The sequence below is a fragment of the Cryptomeria japonica genome, chromosome 5 (genome assembly GCF_030272615.1).
Source record: "Cryptomeria japonica chromosome 5, Sugi_1.0, whole genome shotgun sequence".
Lineage (NCBI taxonomy): Eukaryota > Viridiplantae > Streptophyta > Pinopsida > Cupressales > Cupressaceae > Cryptomeria > Cryptomeria japonica.
The window spans coordinates 200,755,601-200,762,385 of NC_081409.1; the positions used below are offsets into that span (position 1 = coordinate 200,755,601).

The following is a 6,785-nucleotide window of genomic DNA, read 5'->3' on the forward strand; positions in this document are numbered from 1 at the left end:
GATTCGGGCATGAATAATAAACAATTCAAATAAATTGTATATAAAGTGCAGTTGGCCTTACTGATTGCATAAATCCAATCCAAATCTTCATGAAATGGCGAAGCTTTCCTCAGTTCTGCTGCTGATGCTGTTTCTGGCTGTGGGTTTATCAGAGAAGGATCGATGGGTGAGAGAATGTAATGCTTTGCTATGAAATATCAATTGATCAATTACTCGAACTATGTTTATACTCCCTTCCTGTACTTAAAGCTGCACTTTCATACAGTGGAAAGCCCTCCATCCATCGCTGCTCGTGGAGGAAAAAACTGGCTGCAGTTTTTAAACTTAATAAACAACAAAATAAAAATAAATGCTGTGCGAAGGATATTTAATGCTGAAAAAGTGCAAGGCTGATGAATTACCACAGAGAAAATATTTGATCCAGCAACTCTGTCAGACTACCTAATCAAAATTTTGTATGTTGGGCACTTACCTGCAGGCTGCAATTTTTCCTCTGCAGATGGGACGTTGGATAAATGGAATAGCTGTCCAGTAGCCTCCCACCTGCTTACAAGTAATGGTATTTGCGTACGAAAATGTATGGAAAAAGAGCTTTCAAAGTACTGTATTAACTCATGTAGTATTTCTCTTCACCTTCACTACAACGGACACGTCTAATCTGGTTCTAAAATGACAGTACAGATTGATTATCGTGCATTTTATACTGTCGATTTTGCAATTAACGACTGCGATTGACTAACCTGTGGCTAACACGCTGTACGAAGACGCAACCCAGTACAACCAACGAGCGAAAAAAAATTAACAGATAAAAGTGTTTTAATTGTCTTGTTTTGATTGTGGATCATTGATTAAAATCAGTTTGTCCATCTCAAATAAAAGATACCTTTGAATATCTAGTTGTAAATTCTCTGAAACATTTCGTTTTACTAATCTGGGTTGAGTTATCTGGTATGTTTTAGCCTGACGGTATTCTCTACTTCTTGGTTGGGTTTATCCTTACTGGACACAAGAATCCTTTATAACATCTAAGGTATTTGTTTGCCTGCTTTAGAATCCCACATACAGGCAAAAAAAAATGATTTAACTAGATTCTCTGATTTCTTGTAAGAACAAGAAAGAAACAACTATTCTTGTATTAGCATTTTGAACAGATGGCAACAAGAATTGATAGCTCTACAGAACCTTCAGCTGGTACTGATGTAGTACTCACAACTCCTTTGTCCCTTGATGGCGAGTTGAGATATGGGCTGGAAGGACAGAGGCAACAAAACATTGTGACCAGAATTTTGAATCTATTCAAATGTATCAGACCAGGCTCTGATCTAACCAAGTTCCAGGTATTGTGTACTTATCTTATTGTGTATGAATACTTCCAACACAACAATTTTCTTTGAATATTGTGATGGGTATTGCAGCTACCTCCACAGTTCAATGTCCCCAAATCACAGCTCCAACTTTTTGGGGAGAGTGTGTACTGCTATTCCCAAGACTTACTAAGTAAGTGTGCACAAGGAGAAACTGCTCTTGAAAGGTTCAATTCTGTGGTTGCATGGAGTATCTCTATTACCAGACCTCCAATCTTTGGGAAAGCTCCATACAATCCCATTCTTGGAGAAACTCACCATGTCTCCTCTGGGAACCTCAATGTGCTTCTTGAACAGGTATTGCCGAGTTATTGTCTTCTGATAAACTCTTTTAGTTTCTTCAGTGAAATTGATCATCAATATTGATATCTGGATTAAAAGAGTAGTCATTTGAATGGCAGGTATCACATCATCCACCTGTAAGTGCCTTGCATGCAACACAATGAATCCCAAAATCTGGAATTGAATTGGTGGCATTATCCTCAACCCCAATTCTATGGTAAACAAACATGAACAATATAAGTTCAATATATTTTTTTCCCATTCTCATTTGTTCTAGTTAATATTCTATAGTTATTTCAAGTTTTATTAATGGGTACAGGAAGATCAATTGAAGTTAAAGTGCATGGGAAAAGAGAACTGAAGCTGCTGGAATTTGGCGAAACCTATGAGATGAATTGTCCTCAGCTGCGCATAAATTTCTTTCCCTTCCCAACAATTGAATGGATTGGTAATGTAGAAATCCAGTGCAGGCAAACTGGGTTGAAGGCGAACTTATCATACAAGGGAAAATCCTTCTTTGGTCTCAAGGGACCCAACACTAAAATATGTGGAAGTATTGGCCGATGCTTCTCTCCTCAAGATGTACTCTATGAGCTAAATGGAGCTTGGGATGGGTAAGCCTAAATTTACTTCGCAAAATATGAGTATGGAATGGTTTTTTCTATATTGAAGCATTCTATACTAATGATATTTATTACAGAACTGTTACGCTGAAAAACATTAGCACGGGAAAGACAAGCGTAATATACGATGCAAAGGAAGTCATTTCAAATTTGAAAACTCCCATCATTCATAACGAGGAGGTAAGGTTTCAAATTACTCTGATGTTCTCCAGAAATCTCAGTTACCAGCTTAATAATGTTTCACTGTCTCTCGTATATTGTTTGACTTTCGTACTCCCTTGGCAATGTGCATGAACATGGATTCTTAGCAAGGAACTCACTTGCACTGATGTAGTTCTTTAAGCATGCTTGCATGACATAAAGATACAAGGATTTCCAGACATATGGTACCTTTGGAATAAGTTTGCAGAAAAACAGAGCAGCCCTGAAAGTGCGAACGCAGTATTCCATGATTTTGAGATACAAAAGTCAGTTGGATGAATATGATCTTACATATGGTAGACATAACATTTGACATGCAATAATCTCCATTTGACTTTGAGACTGCTGCATCTTTAGCTCACGCTATTGTGACTAGCATAAGTTGTTTTCAACAATCTTCAGGACACCTTTCCCTGCCTCTTCGTTTATCTTCTGTCTCTACAAATTTGGAGACTTAAAAACATTTTTATGATAGAAACTCTGCATCTGCTGCAACAAAAACTTTTCCCGTAGATGCAGCCATAAGTTCTGTGCAACAATCTTCAGTACTATTTTCCCTGCCTCTTCGTTTATATGTTGTCTCTACATATTTGAAGACTGGAAAACATTTGTATTCATTATGATAAAAACTCTGTATCGGCTGCAATAAATAAATAATAAAAGATATTGATAAGCAGGAGGTATTTTCCACATCAAGTCAAACTCATTGACCCATGTTTCATGAGTAGTGGTTCACAAGAACCCATCTCTCATGAGAATGAATGATTCACTTAGCACTAATTGCATCTAGGTGATGCTCACAGGGGTGAAGCATTGGGAACCCATCTCTCATGAGAATGAATGATTCACTTAGCACTAATTGCATCTAGGTGATGCTCCCAATGCTTCACCCCTGTGAGCATCACCTAGATGCAATTAGTGCAAAGTGAATTATTCATTCTCATGAGAGATGGGTTCTTGTGAACCACTACTCATGAAACATGGGTCAATGAGTTTGACTCAAAAACTACATAGTTGAACCCTGATAGCAATATCATAGTTTGACTTGCTGTGGAAAATACCTCCTACTTATCAATTGATGAGCTAAAGGGGCTCTCTAATGAATGGTTCATAAGACACAACACCTGTTGAAGGTTTTGCAAATGAGGTTGCAAGCTAAGTAGATGTAGTCATAAATTCTGTTCAATAATCTTCAGTACTCTACATATTTGGAGACTGAAAACCATGTATATTCATAATAATAAAATCTCTGTATCTACTGCAACATATAAGTAACAAAAGATATTAAGTAACAAAAGATATTGTCATGGGTTGTCTTGCTTTTCCCATGGATGTAGCCTTAAGTTCTGTTAAAAAATCTTTAGTACTCCTTCCCTGCCTCTTTGTTTATCTTCGGTCCTTACATATCTAAAGACTTAAAAACATTTGTATTCATGACGATAGAAACTCTGTATCTGCTGCAACAATTAAGTAATAAAAGATATTGTCCTGCTTTTCCATGGATGTAGCCATAAGTTCTGTTCAACAATCTTCAGTACTCTTTTCCCTGCCTCTTCATTTATCTGCTGTCTCTGCATATTTGGAGACTGAAAAACATTTATATTTTTATGATAAAAACTCTCTATCTTCTGCAACAAATAAGTAATAAAAGATATTCTCTTGCGTTTTCTGTGGATGTAGTCATAAGTTCTGTTAAAAAATCTTCAGTACTATTATCGCTGCCTCTTCGTGTATCTGTTGTCTCTACATATTTGGATACTGGAAAACATTTGTATTCATTATGGTAAAATCTTTGTATCCGCTGCAACATATAAGTAATAAAAAAATTATTTTCCTGCGTTTTGGTGGATATAGTCATAAATTGATAAATCAGATAATTTGATTTGTCAGTTTACTAAAAGAGGGGTAAAAGTTTATTCAATCAAATAAAGAGATACAAAGTCAGAAAGGCCACAAGCTCAGCAGAGGAAAAGTACACAACCCTCTCAGTATCCACCAAGTATCCAACACATGAGACATTTCAGGAGATAACTACCCCTTATCCACTATATTCCAGCCCTGTCTATGATCAGAAGCCCATTTGACCAAACAATCAGCTGTGTGTTCTGTTATTTCTTGATTGCTATTCTGTTTTTATTGCTCAACATCCACATCACTGTCAAAGAGGCCTAGTCCTTCCAAAATAATGTTGTGCAGAGAATCAGGACAGGGACGTGATACATAGGTCCTCTTATAGTTCCTTAGAGGTCCTCCGCATATCAAGGTTGAAATTAAATAAATTCAGTTGAATTGAAGCAGAAGAAAATATACTATTATTAATTCTAAAAATACAATGGGCTTTGAAGAAAGTGAGAGCATTACCCATGTTTGTTGTCTTGAAATATGAACCCCTAAATGGTAGCAAATGAGTCCATCATCGAAATTCCTACCACAATATGCTAAAACCACAAGCAGCAAGATAAGAAGCTTCTACTGAAGAACTGTCTATTCAAATTGAAACCCAAATGTTGCAGAACTCAAAAACTCCATGGTCAAAGATATAGTAAAAACAATCTACTTGAGAACTATTGGAACTCAATTATTCAGGTCCAAAGCCTCTTATTATTTGTTATACTGCTCCACTTTGAAGAACACTTGCCACAAGAGTGGTAAGATCATTAAAGGGAGTGTTTCAAAACAAACCAATTAAGGGCAAAATTTTGTTCTGACATGTTCAATCCTTTCTGATAGCTATTCTATTCCAACCAAAAGTATGTTTTCCAAGATTTTCGTGGGTTTACATTTTTAACATAAGCATGTTGATTTTGGCTTGACAGCAACTGATTGCATTTGCTATCAGATACCCAGAGTACACTCATGACAACAAATCTGGTTAAGTTCAGAAGATGTTGACTTATTAGAATTGTTTACATCTCCCAATATCATTTCCTTATTTCCAGTGCTGTTTAGAGTTCATGCATGATTCGTTTCCCTGAATCATTTATCAAAGAGTGTATTCCATTAAAATGGACCCATCTTTAACATGCATAGCCATCATGGTAGTCACCAGTACAACTGTCTAAACCAAAACCAAATTGCAAATACTCAAGGATCTCCATATCCTGATCCAAAGTATCCCCTTGGCACAAAACTTCATTTTGTAAAGTCTTTGTTTATACACAAGTGCTCAGAAGATTCACTGTAACATGAGCTCTGTATTGTATACATTCTTAAACAGCAAGGTAAGACCACCTGTTTGAATTGAAACTTCATTCTCTATTCCAAAACAACAGGTACAACACAAGATTACAAGGGAATTCAACACATGAGGCATATAACTATCAATTAGGTCGCCAAAATACTGTCAACCACATTTGATATACCATCACAACCATTCAATTATTGATCCCCCTCTCTTTATTACAGAGCAGAGCTTACATTCTATTTTAGACAACGTATTGAGAGAGCATTCCTTATCACAAGCTTGGTACAGGTTGAAACAATTTTAGTTATTCAAGTGGTTGCCTATGGATTGTGGTGTAACAGTAAGAAATGGTACATTCTTGTCCTTACAACTGTCATTTTATTTCAGTGATTTTTTTAGTTCAGCAATATTACAAATTTATATGCGATTGTTATATTGATTTTATGTTTAACAAATTTAGTGTTACATCTCATATATGCATATAATGGCTCCCCATTATATGCTTTGATTTATATAAATCAAGGATAACATGTGGATGAATCATGATAGGGAATTGCCCCAACAGAATCAGCTCTGGTTTGGTCGGAGGTGAGCAAGGGGATTTTGAATGGAGATTGGAGTAGCGCTGCAGAAGCTAAAACAACAGTGGAAGAAGAACAACGAAATCTTACAAGACAGAGGGAAAGTGGTGGAATATCATGGATTCCAAAGCACTTCGTCAGAAAAGGAGATGGATGGGACTATTTGCATAGGCCAAGATTTGTTTCACCAGCTCCAATTATTGTACCATAAAATCAATAGAGATATTCTGCAGGAAACTCAAAATCTTTTATACACCCATTTCTTGGGCATTTTCTCTGCAAGTATTTGCCATGTTTAAAAATGAAGAGATATATTATTAGGACTAGATCATTATGTATAGGTTGTGTTTATTTTAGTATAATATTATACAAACAATGATTTTTGATAATGTTGTGTTATTAATGATGTTGACTTGATTGTGTAGAAGTGCTCAATAATTGGATCTAGAATTTTGGTATCACATTTAGGTTGTAGGGTTTTGCTGATCTATCATTTGATATCTACCATATCCTTTCACATATCTACACATAATTTTGTCCACATTGGCAC

General features: G+C 36.1%; 1 pseudogene; it reads left to right on the top strand.

Moving 5' to 3' along the window:
• The first annotated feature begins 922 nt into the window (after positions 1-922).
• On the top strand, positions 923-6,541 carry LOC131072809 (oxysterol-binding protein-related protein 4B-like; annotated as a pseudogene).
• The last annotated feature ends 244 nt before the right edge of the window (positions 6,542-6,785 follow it).